This window comes from Geotrypetes seraphini, chromosome 9, assembly GCF_902459505.1.
Source record: "Geotrypetes seraphini chromosome 9, aGeoSer1.1, whole genome shotgun sequence".
Classification (NCBI taxonomy): Eukaryota; Metazoa; Chordata; class Amphibia; order Gymnophiona; family Dermophiidae; genus Geotrypetes; species Geotrypetes seraphini.
The window spans coordinates 12,392,626-12,407,499 of NC_047092.1; the positions used below are offsets into that span (position 1 = coordinate 12,392,626).

The window sequence follows — 14,874 nt, forward strand, 5'->3', positions numbered from 1 at the left end:
CAGGGCATGATGGTAGAGAAGAGAGCGGGGGAGGGGCGCCATAGCTGGTAGCCCTGAGACCATAATGCAATCTGCAAAGCATTTTAGCCCTGGTACTTGTTTTACATAAAACACACATCATTACACTATGGGACTTATAGCCTGTATTTACCTATACAGTTCATTGCAGACAAAAATAAGAGAGGCAGAACATAATGTTTACGTTTATTGAGAGCTTCTATTCCGCTACTAATGACTGAGAAGTCAGTTCAGAGCGGTTTACATGAGCTTCTGTAATGGCGTTACAATATATGAGCTTCTATAAAGATGTTAACATGCAGAATTACAAAGAGCTTCTGCAAGGTGTTACAATCTAGACTGAAATATACGGAGCTACGGTCATGTGAAAAAATTAGGACACCCCGTGAAATATTCAGTTCTTTCTTAAGATAATGTGCACATATCGATGCCAAATCTTTTTTTTTTATCTCTGGAAAAGAAAGCAATATAATTGCAGATAAACAACAAAATTTTCCTTGATTTTACTCACGAACTGTTGTAATCTAAATTGACTTATCACTACTGTCAAGAGCAACCCTTGACGACTGCATTAAAACATTAAATACACGGCATGAGAATTGTGAGCCTCGAGGGACACCATAGCAGGCCTTTTAATGGAATCAGGGTGTCAGCAGTCAGGGGCAGCTTTAAAAGACATTTCTTTGACATAAAACTGGGAGAAGTCCTTTAGGCCAGTGATTCCCAACCCTGTCCTGGAGGAACACCAGGCCAATCGGGTTTTCAGGCTAGCCCTAATGAATATGCATGAGAGAGATTTGCATGTGATGGAAGTGATAGGCATGCAAATTTGCTTCATGCATATTCATTAGGGCTAGCCTGAAAACCCAATTGGCCTGGTGTTCCTCCAGGACAGGGTTGGGAACCACTGCTTTAGGCAAATGGTCTACCATACTTGTGCATAAATATTTGCACGTCGTGTATTTTCACACAGAAGTTTCCATAAAGATCTTCAAAGGGCCTTATATTCATATATTCTAGTATCTACAAGCAACTCTATGCTGGAACCTCTGTCTAGGACAGGGGTAGGCAATTCCAGTCCCCGAGAGCCGGAGCCAGGCCAGGTTTTCAGGATCTTCGCCATGAATATGTATGAGATGGATTTGCATGCACTGCCTCCTTGAGATGCAAATCTGTCTCATGCATATTTATTGCGGATATCCTGAAAACCTGACCTGGCTCCGGCTCTCAGGGACCGGAACTGCCTACCCCTGCCCTACAACAAAGGTAGGCAATTCCGGTCCTTGAGAGCCGGATCCAGGTCAGGTTTTCAGGATCTCCACAATGAATATGTATGAGATGGATTTGCATGCACTGCCTCCTTGAGATGCAAATCTATCTCATGCATATTTATTGCGGATATCCTGAAAACCTGACCTGGCTCCGGCTCTCGAGGTCCGGAATTGCCTACCCCTGGTCTAGGATGTTGGATAAAGTTTTATTCACACTATCAACACTTTTTTTTTGTACATGTCAGAAAACCAAAGTGCAGCTTTCTTTGTTTGGCACAAGAACCCCACTGGCAACGGCTTTTCTTTTACGAGCTAATATCTTCCTTGGAGGAAAAAGTACTGAAATCCCCTTCCCCCTGGCGTAGTAAAGGGAGTGCGGGGAGGGGGTCGTCCACCCCAGGCGCAATCTTTGTAAAGGGTGCAGGCACCGTCCTCTCCACCCCCTCCTTCCCTCAAACCTCTTTAATTTTTCCTGCACGAGCAGCATTACGAACTTGCTGCCTGCACTGGTGTTGCCTCTCTCGGATGTCACATCCAGGTCCTGCACCTAGGAGGTGACATCAGAGGGATAGCTGGCAAGTTCGTGCTGTTGCTCTCACCTGGATAGGGTTGCCAGATTTTCCCTTTTGGAAAATCCAGACCCCCCTCCTAGCCCCGCCCCAAGGCCCGCCCTAATCCCACCCATCCCCGTCCCCAAGCCTGCCCTAGCCCCGCCCCCCACTGCCTGCCTTGTTGGGCAGGGAGGAAGTCCGCACATGCGCAAATGCCACGTGATGACATCACATGCACATGACGTCATCACCTAGCGTCCACGCATGCTGGGTTTTGAAAAGCCGTCCGGGGAAATCCAGACGTCTGGTAACCCTATACCTGGAAAATTAAAAAGGTACGGGGGAAGGGAAGGGGGGGTTGGAGAAGAGGGCAGGGGAGGGGCCACTTACCTGCGCTACTCCACTGCCCCTTCCATATGTCTGAGTATAAGAAACCTAGGATCTTTAAGGACCCCACAGTGCACAGAAGCTTTCCTAATGATCACACAATTAAGTGGTGACGGGACAAAAGCGCGCAAAGCAAACGTGCACCCACATTTGAGAGCGGACAATTGAGCGCAAGACTTCAGCGTGACGCTCTAAAAGCTTATTTTAAAGGGCTCTGATGGGGGGGGTGAGTTTACTTAATACTGTTTGCGCTGCCGTGTTGGGAGGTGTGGGGGGTGTAACCCCCCACATTATACACAAAACCTAACTTTTTACCTATTTTTTCGGGGAAAAGTTAAGTTTTCTGTATAAAGGGGTTACAACCCCCCCAACCCCCTCCAACGGCAGCACCAACACTATTAAGTAAAGTGGGGGGGTTCCCCCCCACGCCCCCCGTCGGAGCCCTTTAAAATAAGCTTTTAGAGCGGCGCGCTGAAGTCTTGCGCTCAATTGTCCGCTCTCATATGTTGGCTTTTGACTGTGAACCCAATTAAGCAGCCCAAATGGCCCCCTTAATAGCAAGTATGAAGTCAAGTCACCAAAATCGTCCCACAGCAACCGGCACTTGGAAACGTACCTTGCTTAACCCCTCATAGAATCAGACCCCAGTGTGCTAAGGGTTTAGGGTTAAGTACTTTTTAGACCACCTGTTCAGCGGTTTACGCAATATTAAAAGACTAGTCTTTAAGCCCGTTACATTAACGGGTGCTAGAATAGATGTGTCTGTCTGTCTGTGTTTCTTTATCTCTCTCTCCTTGGCCGCTGTCTGTATCCTTCTGTCTCCCCCCCCCCGAGCAAAGCTGTCTGCCCCCAGCACACACCTCCCCCCCAAAGCAGCCCTCTTTCCCTCTCCCTAACTGTCTCTCCATGGCCCTCTTCTATCTTCCCCCAGAGCAAAGCTGTTTGCCCCAAGCATACCCCTCACCCCAAAGCAGCCCCCTTTCCCTCTCCCTGTCTCTCCATGGCCCCTTCTGTCTTCCCCCCCAGAGCAAAGCTGTTTGCCCCAAGCACACCCCTCCCCCCAAAGCAGCCCCCTTTCCCTCTCCCTGTCTCTCCAGAGCCCCTTCTGTCTTCCCCCAGAGCAAAGCTGTCTGTCCCCAGCACACCTCCCCCCAAAGCAGCCCCCTTTCCCTCTCCCTATCTCTCCATGGCCCCTTCTGTCTCCTCCCAGAGCAAAGCTGTCCGTCTCCAGCACACCTCCCCCCCCAAAGCAGCCCCCTTTCCCTTTTCCTATCTCTCCATGGCCACTTCTGTCTCCTCCCAGAACAAAGCTGTCTGTCCCCAGTACACCTCCCCTCCAAAGCAGCCCCCTTTCCCTCTCCCTATCCATGGCCCCTTTTGTCTCACCCCAGCACACCCTTCCCCCCAAAGCAGCACCCTTTCCCTTTCCCTCTCCCCATGGCTCCCGGTATTGATCCCCTTCCTACCCTCCCTCCATCCCGGCGTCTTCTGGCCTGCTCCTCTTCAAAGCAGCCTGCGATCATGGTGGCCGGCTTTAGCGAACCCAGCAGGCTGCTCTCCAACTCGGTAGCACGTTCCCTCTGACGCGATCCCATGCGTCAGAGGGAGCGTGCTACTGAGGTTGGAGAGCGGCCTGCGAGGTTCTTTAAAGCCGGCCACGATCGCAGTCTGCTCTGAAAAGGAGGATCTGCGGCAGCGGCGAGTGAGGGCAGGAGAGAGTACAGTCGCGCGCCTTCAGCCACCACACGCACCTCCAGCCCCTGCAAGCGCCGTGAGGTGTCAAATAGAATACTGCCACAGAAGCACACCTCCCGGCGCCAGGAATCACAAATTTTCAAGAGCGCATGCGCGCTCTAGGTTTTTATTATTATAGATTACATTAAGAAAGGAATGAAACGCCATAATCCAGATAGGACAAAAATCAATAGCAGAGTTAAATTAAGAGACGGCAAAGCAGGACCAAAGAAGGGATCTTTAAGGATGGCTTTGAATTTAGCATGGGATGGTTCTTCTGCACGTAAGGGCCGGGGCAAAAAAATCCCATGGAGTAGGGCAAAGACAAAGAATGATGAATGATGGGTGGAACTGAGCCGAGCTTGAGATAATGTGGGTAGGGAGAGAAGAGATTTCGAGGCACATTTTCAAAGCACTTAGACACACAAAGTACCGCAGGTTGCTATGATACTTTGTGTGTCTGTGCTTTGAAAATGAGCCCCTCGGTGAAAGATCAAAGCTTCCAAAGTAGCCTGTCTGAGACCAATAAGGACAACAGACAGAGCGGAGAACCTCGGAAAAGTGTACAGTGTGCAGGCACAAGACGAATGGATGGAAAAGTGACGGCTGAGGGGAGATATGATCGAGGTCAACAAAATCCTGAGTGGGGTAGAACAGGTACATGTGGATCGATTTATTACACACAACCCTGCGTGCAAAATTGCACTTTTTAAAAAAATGATTATCAATTACTCACAAACGGGGAAACTTTTGAACATTTGCGGACACCACAAAGATAAGTTTCCGTCTAGATTGATCTATTAATTATTTTTTGAATTATGGTGGAAACTTTCTTTCACAAGGATTTATGGGTCTAAGCCAGTGGTTCCCAACCAGGACCACCAGGCCAGTCAGGTTTTTGGGAAAGCCCTAATGAATTTGCATGGGGCACATTTGCCTGCCTTTCACCTCCATTATATGCAAATCTCTCTCATGCATATTCATTAGGGCTATCCCAAAAACCCAACTGGCCTGGTGGTCCTCCAGGACAGGGCTGGGAACCACCGATCTAAGCGACTTTGCATTAATTATTTTCGATTTCTCAATTTTATCTTTCCACACAGCACTTTTGGAATTTAAAAATTATTACAACACAGGGTAGTGGCGTGTGATGCTTGTGGTTAGACCCTCTAGTGCGCTCTAGGGTGAACACCAACTGTGGATGGTGTCAGGTCAAAAGCGCGCTGGGACAAAGGCGCGAGAAGACAATTGAGCGCAGCGCAGAGGCGCGTGCCGAAGAAAATTACTGTTTTTAGGGCTCCGACGGGGGGGGGGGGCGTGGGGGGGAACCCCCCACTTTACTTAATACAGATCATTTACTGAAAACTTCACTTTTTCCCTGTTTTTAGGGAAAAAGTTAAGTTTACAGTAAAATGTGGGGGGTTACAACCCCCCAAACCCCCCACAACGCCGGCGCGATTTGTATTAAGTAAACTGGGGGTGCTCCCCAACAAACCCCCCCGTCGGGGGTGCTCCCCAACAAACCCCCCCCGTCGGAGCCCCTAAAAACAGTAATTTTCTTCGGCGTGCGCCTCCGTCTTGCGCTCAGTTGTCGGTGCGCGCCTTTGTCTTCCGCGTTGTTGTCTATGAACCACTGTGGATATACCCTGGTGAACTCTTCAATTATTGATAGGAGGTTCCCACAAACTGATAAATCACCTGTTTGTGAGTAATCATTAAAAAAGTGCAATTTTGCAGGCAGGATTCTGTGTGCAAATTAGAGAACTTTTGTAGTAGCGTATTCAGTTTTGACCCCCTCCAAATTTTTGTTTGCCTTTATATATTTTTGGATCGATTTATTAATTCATCAAAAATGACAAAGACTAGGGGACACTCGATGAAGTGACAGGGAAATACTTTTAAAACCAATAGGAGGAAATATAGCTGAGCTCTGGAACGCGTTGCTAGAGAATGTGGTAAGAGCGGATAGCGTAGCTGGTTTTTAAGAAAGGTTTGGATAAGTTCCTGGAGGAAAAGTCCATAGTCTGCTATTGAGACAGACATGGGGAAGCCACTGCTTGCCCTGGATCGGTAGCATGGAATGTCGCTACTCTTTGAGATTCCAGAATCTTCTTACTCTTTGGGATTTCAGAATTTTGCTCTTCTTTGGGATTCTGTATGGAATGTTGCTACTCTTTGGGATTCTAGAATCTTGTTACTCTCTGGGATTACGGAATCTTGCTGTTCTTTGAGGTTCTGTATGGAATGTTGGTAGTCTTTGGGTCTTTTCCAGGTACTAGTGGTCTGGATTGGCCCCCATGAGGACGGGCTCCTGGGCTAGATGGGCCATTGGTCTAGTCTTATGTTCTTATGATGTAAGCCAGATGCAGCACTTCAAACTAACTTGGGTATGCATTTTTCAGCATGTTCTAGCTCAGTGGTCTCAAACTCAAACCCTTTGCAGGGCCACATTTTGGATTTGTAGGTACTTGGAGGGCCGCAGAAAAAATAGTTAATATCTTATTAAAGAAATGACAATTTTGCATGAGGTAAAACTCTTTATAGTTTATAAATCTTCTCCCCCCCCCCCCCGAAGGCCTCCATGTTCCCCTCTTTGCAGTGTCCTCCAGCTTCCTCCTGGCCTTCGGGTCTTAGTTTCAGCTAATTACTGCAGCCTGCAGAGACGATCACCGGTGCTGTAGCGTTCCTTGCAGGCTGCCATCGGCCTCCGCAGCACGTTCCCTCTGCCGCGATCCTGACCCTCCTCTGATGTCCGGGGGGGGGCAGGATCGCGGCTGAGGGAACATGCTGCTGAGGACGACGGCAGCCTACAACGATCGCTACAGCACCGGCAATCCTCTCTGCAGGCTGCGGTAGTTATCTGAAGGTAAGAGTGGGAGGCCAGGGGGGAAGCCGGAGGACACTGCAAAGAGCGGGCAGCACTAGGACAGATCGCGGGCCGCAACATAGTACCTGGCGGGCCGCATGTGGCCCCCGGGCCGCGAGTTTGAACCACTGTTCTAGCTCATTCTTTATTCTTCCTATCATTAATTCCTTTCTTTTATCCCCTTCTCTGAGCACCTGTGTTAACAAAAACTGGAACACTACCAGGACCCTTGGAAGAACTGAGATTACAGTGTAACACAGGTAATAAAGAGAAATAAATTAAGGCGCTGAAAAGAAAACAAGACGATACATTTTTTTTATTGGATTAATGTAATACATTTTTTATTAGTTTTCGAAGGCAATACCTTCGTCTTGAGTTCAAAAGTTTGCTAAAACATCATTAAATACCCGTCTCGCATAAATCTGAAACACTCTCCATTTCTGCTTAGCATTTAGAGTCGCAATGGAGTTCATTTTAAACTCATCGGAGGAGGGAAAAGGACTTCCCTGCAGTGGTTCATCAATATGGTAAATCTTTAATGGACAGAGGAAAAGGAATTCAAAGAACACTCTTGTACTGTCAGGAGGGTATAGAGAAACCTGTTGCCAGCTTGCACCACCAATGCCATAGAAAGTACTGAGGGTTTGCAGGGGAAAAGGATGGAGTTGGTCCAGAGGAAGGCTACTAAAATGGTGCATGGTCTTCGTCATAAGGCGTATGGGGACAGATTTAAAGATCTCAATCTGTATACTTTGGAGGAAAGGCGAGAGAGGGGAGATATGATAGAGACGTTTAAATACCTACGTAATATAAATGTCGAGTGTCTTTCATTTGAGAGGAAGCTTTGGAATGAGAGGGCATAAGATGAAGTTAAGAGGTGATAGACTCAGGAAAGAGTGGTAGATGCGTGGAACAGTCTCCCGGAAGAGGTGGTAGAGACAGAGACTGTGTCTGAATTCAAGAAAGCTTGGGATAGGCACGTGGGATCTCTCGGAGAGAGGAAGAGATCATGGTTACTGCGGATGGGCAGACTGGATGGGCCATTTGGCCTTTATCTGCATGTTTCTATGTAACATGCCAGTACTAGCAAACTAGTCTGGGACATAGTAACATATAGTAAATGACGGCAGATAAAGACCTGAACGGTCCATCCAGTTGGCCCATTAGTTATTCTCATTAAAAATACATGATTAAATTAACTTGTTTCTTCTTTGATATTTCTGGGCCAAAGACTAAAGTCCACCTGGTACTGCCTAGGTTCAAACTGCTGAAGTTGCCAGCTAAGCTCATTCCAGCCAATCCACCCGTCCCATTGTTTGCAGGATATCTACCATAAAGTCTGGCCAGAAACATCCTCATGTTCCAAGTTAGTGGAATTCCCATTGATGCACCTCCCCAGCTCATCCTACACCGAATCATCATATATGTAATGTAATGTAATGTAATTTATTTCTTATATACCGCTACATCCGTTAGGTTCTAAGCGGTTTACAGAAAATATACATTAAGATTAGAAATAAGAAAGGTACTTGAAAAATTCCCTTACTGTCCCGAAGGCTCACAATCTAACTAAAGTACCTGGAGGGTAATAGAGAAGTGAAAAGTAGAGTTAGAGGAAAAATAAAAATAAAATAAACATTTTAACAAGACAGCATTGATCTAAATACTTTGGAAGGTAGAAGAGAGGAGAGAAAGGAATAGAAGCAGAAGGGGGAGCCGTTGAACAGTAGAATTCTGGAGAAATTTAAATGATAGAAATAGAACAAAACAAAGACAAAAGGCAAAACAATAGATAAGATTAAAGATAAATCATAAGCTGGAAAGAAAAATAAAATAAAACTTTGTCTTCAATCCACGGTTTCAGCGTCAGTGATGAAGTGGAGCAAGTAAGTTTAGGAGGAGCGATGACGTTTTCAGAAAATGGGACACAACCGGTAGAAGTCTGTCCAATACTGGCCTTACTTCTTTAATTTATACCATTTGTTTTCTAATTAGAGATCCTCTGCGTTTATCCCATGCTTTTTTGAATTCCATCACCATTTTCCTCTCCACCATCTCCCTCAGGAGGGCATTCCAGGGACCCTCTCCGTGAAAAAGAATTTTCTGACATTATTCCTAAGTCTTCCTTCCCACAACCTCAAGTTACGCCCTCTAGTTTTACCATTTTCCTGTCTCTGGAAAAGATTTGGTTCTATATTAATACCTTTCAAGTACTTAAACGTCTGTATCATATCTCCCCTGTCCCTCCTCTCCTCTAGAGTATACATGTTTAGGTCTTCCAGTCTCTTCTCTTACTTCTTTTGGTTCAGACCCCTTACCATTTTCGTCACCTTCCTCTGGACCACTTAAAATCTTTTTATATCCTTCGCCAGATATGGCCTCCAAAAGTGAACACAATACTCCAAGTGTGGCCTCACCAACGACCTATATAGCGGCATCAACACCTCCCTTCTTCTGCTGGTTATTCCTCTGTCTATACAGCCTAGCATCCTTCTGGCTACAGCCACCGCCTTATCACACTGTCTAGATGCCTTTTGATCCTCAGACACAATCACCCCAAGGTCCCTCTCTCTGTCAATGCTTATCAGCCTCTCACCTCCCTACACATACAGTTCCCTCGGATTTCTACTCCCCCAAATGCATCACTCTACACTTCTTCACATTGAATTTTAGTTGCCGGATGTTAGAGCATAGAGAATGACACGGTGACAAAATTCATCACCGTTCCCACGGAAAACCATCTTCATGTCATTCTTTAAGGAGAGAGGGAAGAATCAGAGTATGAATGGCCACAACCACTGACCCACAAGCTTTGCTTTGAAGAATGCTGGTGTAGAAGGACTGAGGTTGAAACAGACACTACAGAATGACAGTCTCTGGTATCCAGAGCAGATATTGTGATGTCATAATGCCTCATTCCACCAGTGCCTAAGAGCCAATCACATCAGTGATGTCACAATGGCTTCATTATCCTTGGCTCACATAAGAATCAGAGTATGAATGGCCACAACCACTGACCCGCAAGCTTTGCTTTGAAGAATGCTGGTGTAGAAGGACCGAGGTTGAAACAGACACTAGAAAATGACAAGGGATTATTTCCCACGGTTATCCGCGGGGACGGGAACGGTGATGAATTTTGTCACCGTGTCATTCTCTATTAGAGCATTCTAACTTTTGCAAATACTTCTTCATGTTTTCCACTCCCTCCGGGGCGTCCATTCTTGTTACGAATCTTGGTATCATCCACAAAAAGGCTAACCTTACTTTCTAACCCTTCAGCAGTGTCACTCACAAACATAGTGGACCACCCGGTACGATCACCCAGTATTTTCTGACCACATAGGATCTAGCAGGATCTGGGCATATGCTGTGAAACTGACAAGGATGACGACTAGGGAAAAAAAAACTGGAGAGCTTGACTTTATGGCCCCAAGAAGAAAGCATTTGATGCTAGCAGAAAATGCAGAAGCAGGAAAGGTTTATCTCGGAGGCGATTTCTCCAAGCAGGTTAGTTTTCCATGTTAAATCAAATTCCGAGTTTTGACAATGAATCCAGCAAACAGCGGCAAAAAGTGTCCAAATTGGATATCAAGTGGCGAAAAGGATCTCGATAAAAATGCACAATGCCATACAGTTCCTTGCGAGCTTCTATCATCGTTGGTCACTTTATTTTCAATCAGTATCTTTAACCCCCTCTTGTACGAAACCGCGTTAGCAGTTTCTAGCGCGGGGAGCCATGCTGAATGCTCCCGACACTCATAGGAACGCATTGGGAGCAGCATGGGCCATTCAGCGCGGTTCTCTGTGCTCTCTCTGCGCTAAAAAAACGCCAGCGCGGTTTCGTAGAAGAGGGGGTAAGTGTATCATATTTTATTCTTTATTACTTGTGTACTTCTAATAGATGTTTATCTGATTTATAAATGTCTAACAATATGTTTAGTTACTTCTTGTGTCCAAAATTTCAATGATTTGGTCCATTTGTCTTTGCACATTGATTTTTTTATCATTTTCTGTTTAATAAGACATATATTTTCTTTCCTTGATGTGCTTTTATTCGTTTTGATTTTATTAGTTTATATTATGTGCTTCATATTATTTTTATTATTGTTTTTAACTTGTCACGGCTCAATAGAGTCTTGACAAAGGCATCAAAACACTGTCTGTGTCGAGTCTTTGAGTCCTCCTCGCACTGCTCCTATCAATAAAGTGAACTTTGAACTTTACACCCATGGCTGAATTATTTGACATCTCATCCTCATGACTCCTTTGTTGTGTCATAAATTCCCCCCCGTAAAAAAAAGAACAAAAACCTCCACTTCTAATATCTCAGTGTGGCTTGTGCTCTTCAAATCCTTTAAATGCCACCGTTTGCAATCTTTATGCTCGGATAAATGTTCTCCTGAAGTATTTACCGTAGTTATGCACATACCATGAGAGGAATGAACCTCACTCCTATGCCAGGGTATGTGGAGTATGATGTCAGTCTCTCAAATTTACTGCTAATCAAGCCTGTGTCTTTCTGTCACATGTTCTTGGACTTGAACTACATCTCCTGGTGTTTGAGGATCTTCCCTCTCTCCATGCAATTCACCAAGTAATCGCTTGAGACCAAGACCTTTATGGGAAAAGAAAATGCCATTCTGGTATTTTTAAAGGCAGTGAATGAATTCATGCATCCTTTTAGCAAGAAAACAGAGGGTTGCAGAGCTGAAGCAGACGTTCAAATAACATCCCTATGAGAAACAGGCTGCTTTGAGTGTTGGATTCCCAGTGCCTTCTGCCGCGGGTGATTTTCACTGCCTTAAGAGCCTCAACCAATGCTTCCTGTAACAGAGGAATGGTTGGCTTTCTCTCTGAGTACAAATGTTAACAAAACTCTATAACTGGAGTACTTATCTCCATGTGGTAGGTGACCAGAGGCATAATGGACCAGGCATCCCTTCTGTCTATTTTTGTTAGCACGCTATGGCGCACTTTGGCTTACGAGACTCTGTAAAGCCAATACATTAGACACTTCCTCAGTCAACATGATGGAATGAGCCGTCACTGTTTCAGTCTGCCAAGTAACGCCTCTTGGCAGAAGACGAGACAGAGCATCTGTGCTTGCTGAGATGTACCCTGTGGGTTCAGAGCATAGCCAAACGGCTAGAGGTAAAACAAAGAAACCTGGAGATATCAGCTCTTCTCCAGTATCCAACAATCCACGGGCAGTCTTGAAAAAGTTTTCAGACCACTGGCACTCAAGTTTAAAGTGTAAACAGTTTGAGCCAAAGGCTTTGCACCATGTAATTGGCCTTGGTTAGCACTGCATATTATTAGAATTATTATCAATGTGCTATTATGTAATACATTCATTTCTAAATGCATTTCTTTAGGTCACGTGCTCTAAGCTCTTTTGCTCGCAGCCAAAATGTAAAACATAAAACTCTTCACAACATCCCATTGTAGGCAGTACAACACATGTATCAAAAGCAAAAGCAGATTGTCCTTTGATACTCAATTTTTGGAAGTCGATATGGGGTCAAATTCATGTTATACTCGAGTCATCAATCCCATTGACTTATGAAGTCATAATATGTGGAACACTATGACATGTTAAATCCCCTATGGATCGTTATAAATGCTGGCTTTTCTTAATAATGACGGGAATAGCCATGCAGATGATAATACGCAATTGGAAGAACTATGATCGTCTTAGCTTTTCTTTCTGGTGGGTGAACTTATGTTTCAGCTACAAATATGAAAAAATGAATGCTGAAATTTTGGGGCATAGGAATGTATTTAACTTGGTGCGTGGCCCATTGGCATCTTTTATTGCTTCTATATAGGTGTTATTTCTCTTTAATTTTTGTTTGATTTCCTTACACATCCAGGGTGGCAGTGGCGTACCAAGGGGAGGGCGTGGGGGGGGAGGTCCGCCCTGGGTGCAGCCTTAAGGGGGGTGCACAGCCAGCCCGGTCCCTATCATGCTCCCACCCTCCCAGCGAGAGCAGCAAACCTCCCTCCAGTAGCGTCGGCTGCTTCGTGGCTTTCTCCTCCCTCTGCCGCGTCACTGATGACGTCATCAGTGACGCTTCACCGGCAGGAGAAAGCCGCGAAGCAGCCGACGGTACTGGAAGGAGGTTTGCTGCTCTCGCTGGGAGGGTCGTAAAGGTTCACTTGGGTGGGGGAGAGATAGGAGGGTCAGCGGGGGTTCGGCTGGGAGGGGGAAGAAGCGGTATCCCTTGGTGCTCCAAGGCCTGGCGCCATTACCTTCTTCGGGCAGCAGCAGCTTTTACAATTCACTGCTGTTGCCGGCTTCAGGCCTTCCTCTCTGCCGGGTCCTGCCTACTTCCTGTTTTCATGAAGACAGGACCCGACAGAGAGGAAGGCCTGAAGCGGACAACAGCAGTGAATTGTGAATGCTGCTGCTGCCCGATGAAGTTCAGGACATCAGGCCTTGGGTGACAGAAGGAGGAAAGGGAACAGAGGGGGAGAGAATTGGGGAGAGTGTGGCTGTACCCAACTAGAGGGAATGAAAGGAGATGCCAGGGCTTGGAGGGAAGAAGAGACGCCAGGGCATGGAGGGAAGGAGGAAGGTATGCCAGATCAAGGGAAAAGGAAGGGGGAAAGGAAGGAGGAGATGTCAGAGCATGGAGGGGGAGGGAGAGATGGAAGAAAAGGAAAGGAGAGAGATGTCGGGAATCAGGGAAGGGATGATGCCAGACCATGAGGTGGGAAGGAAAGAAAGGAGAAGAGAGAGATGCCAGAGCATAGGGGAGGGGGTGGTGACAGAGTTGAAATCAATCATGTACAAAGGAGAGAAGGGGCACGGGATAGATAGTTTATGGAAGGAGCATAGAAAGAGGGAAGATGCCATATGGAAGAGAGAGAGAGGGTGCACACTGGATAGAAAGAGCACAGAGGGCAGTGAATGGAAGGGGCGAGATAGAGTGTGAACAGTAGATGGAAGGGGTAGAGAGAGGGAAACAGGCACTGAATGGAAGTGTGGGGGAGAGGACGGACAGCTGCTGAATGGAAGTGTGAAGGACAGAGGGAGCAGATGCTGGAAGGAAGTGGGGAAGAGAAAGAAAAAAAGGGCACATGCAGGATTGAGGGAAGAGGATAGAGTTAGTTACTGGAAGGGATGAGGGAAAGAGGTGGCAAGCTATAGGTAGACACAGTGAAAGAGGGAAATTGAGGACTGAATAGTAAAAAAGAATTTAGACAGAGGCAGAAAATAAATTGAGAAGGAAGACGAGAGAAGAACAGGAGGAAGGGAGCGGAGAGAGAAATGCCAGAACAGGGGGGAAGGAGAGGAGGCAGAATGAAGGCTGCCAAACAAGTAGAGAAGGCCTCATCCAAGGCAAGGCGGATGATGGGATGTATCAATAGAAGCTTCGTCAACCGTAAACCTGAAGTCATAATGCCACTGTACAGAACCATGGTGAGACCTCATCCGGAGTACTGTGTGCAATTCTGGAGGCCACATTACCGTAAAGATGTACTTCGAGCTGAGTCGGTCCAGCGAATGGCCACTAGGATGGTCTCCGGACTCAAGGGTCTCTCATACGAGGAAAGACTGGGCAAGTTGCAGCTCTACTCTCTAGAGGAGCGCAGGGAGAGGGGTGACATGATTGAGACATTTAAGTACGTCACAGGTCGTGTCGAGGTGGAAAACGACATATTCTTTCCTAAAGGACCTTCAGTCACAAGGGGGCACCCGCTCAAACTCAGAGGAGGGAGATTTGGTGGTGACACCAGGAAGTATTTTTTACAGAAAGGGTGGTGGATCACTGGAACAAACTACCGGTGCAGGTGATCAAGGCCACTAGCGTGCTCGACTTAAAGACTAAATGGACATCCACGTGGGATCTCTACGTGGGTCGAGCAGCACTCTGACTTAATGGGGTGGGACAGTGGAATGGGCAGACTTGATGGGCTATAGCCCTTTTCTGCCGTCATCTTTCTATGTTTCTATGTTTCTATGATACCAGACCAATGGGGGTGAAAGGAGAGATGGAAGGGGGAGGCATACTGTTTCTGGAAGGGGCATAGAAGGAGAGAA

General features: G+C 46.5%; 1 protein-coding gene across 2 annotated transcripts in view; it reads right to left on the minus strand.

The window, feature by feature from the left end:
* The window catches only part of PLXNA4 (plexin A4), a 1,110,463-nt gene that overhangs the window by 140,942 nt on the left and 954,647 nt on the right, over positions 1–14,874 (minus strand). The window lies entirely within an intron of this gene.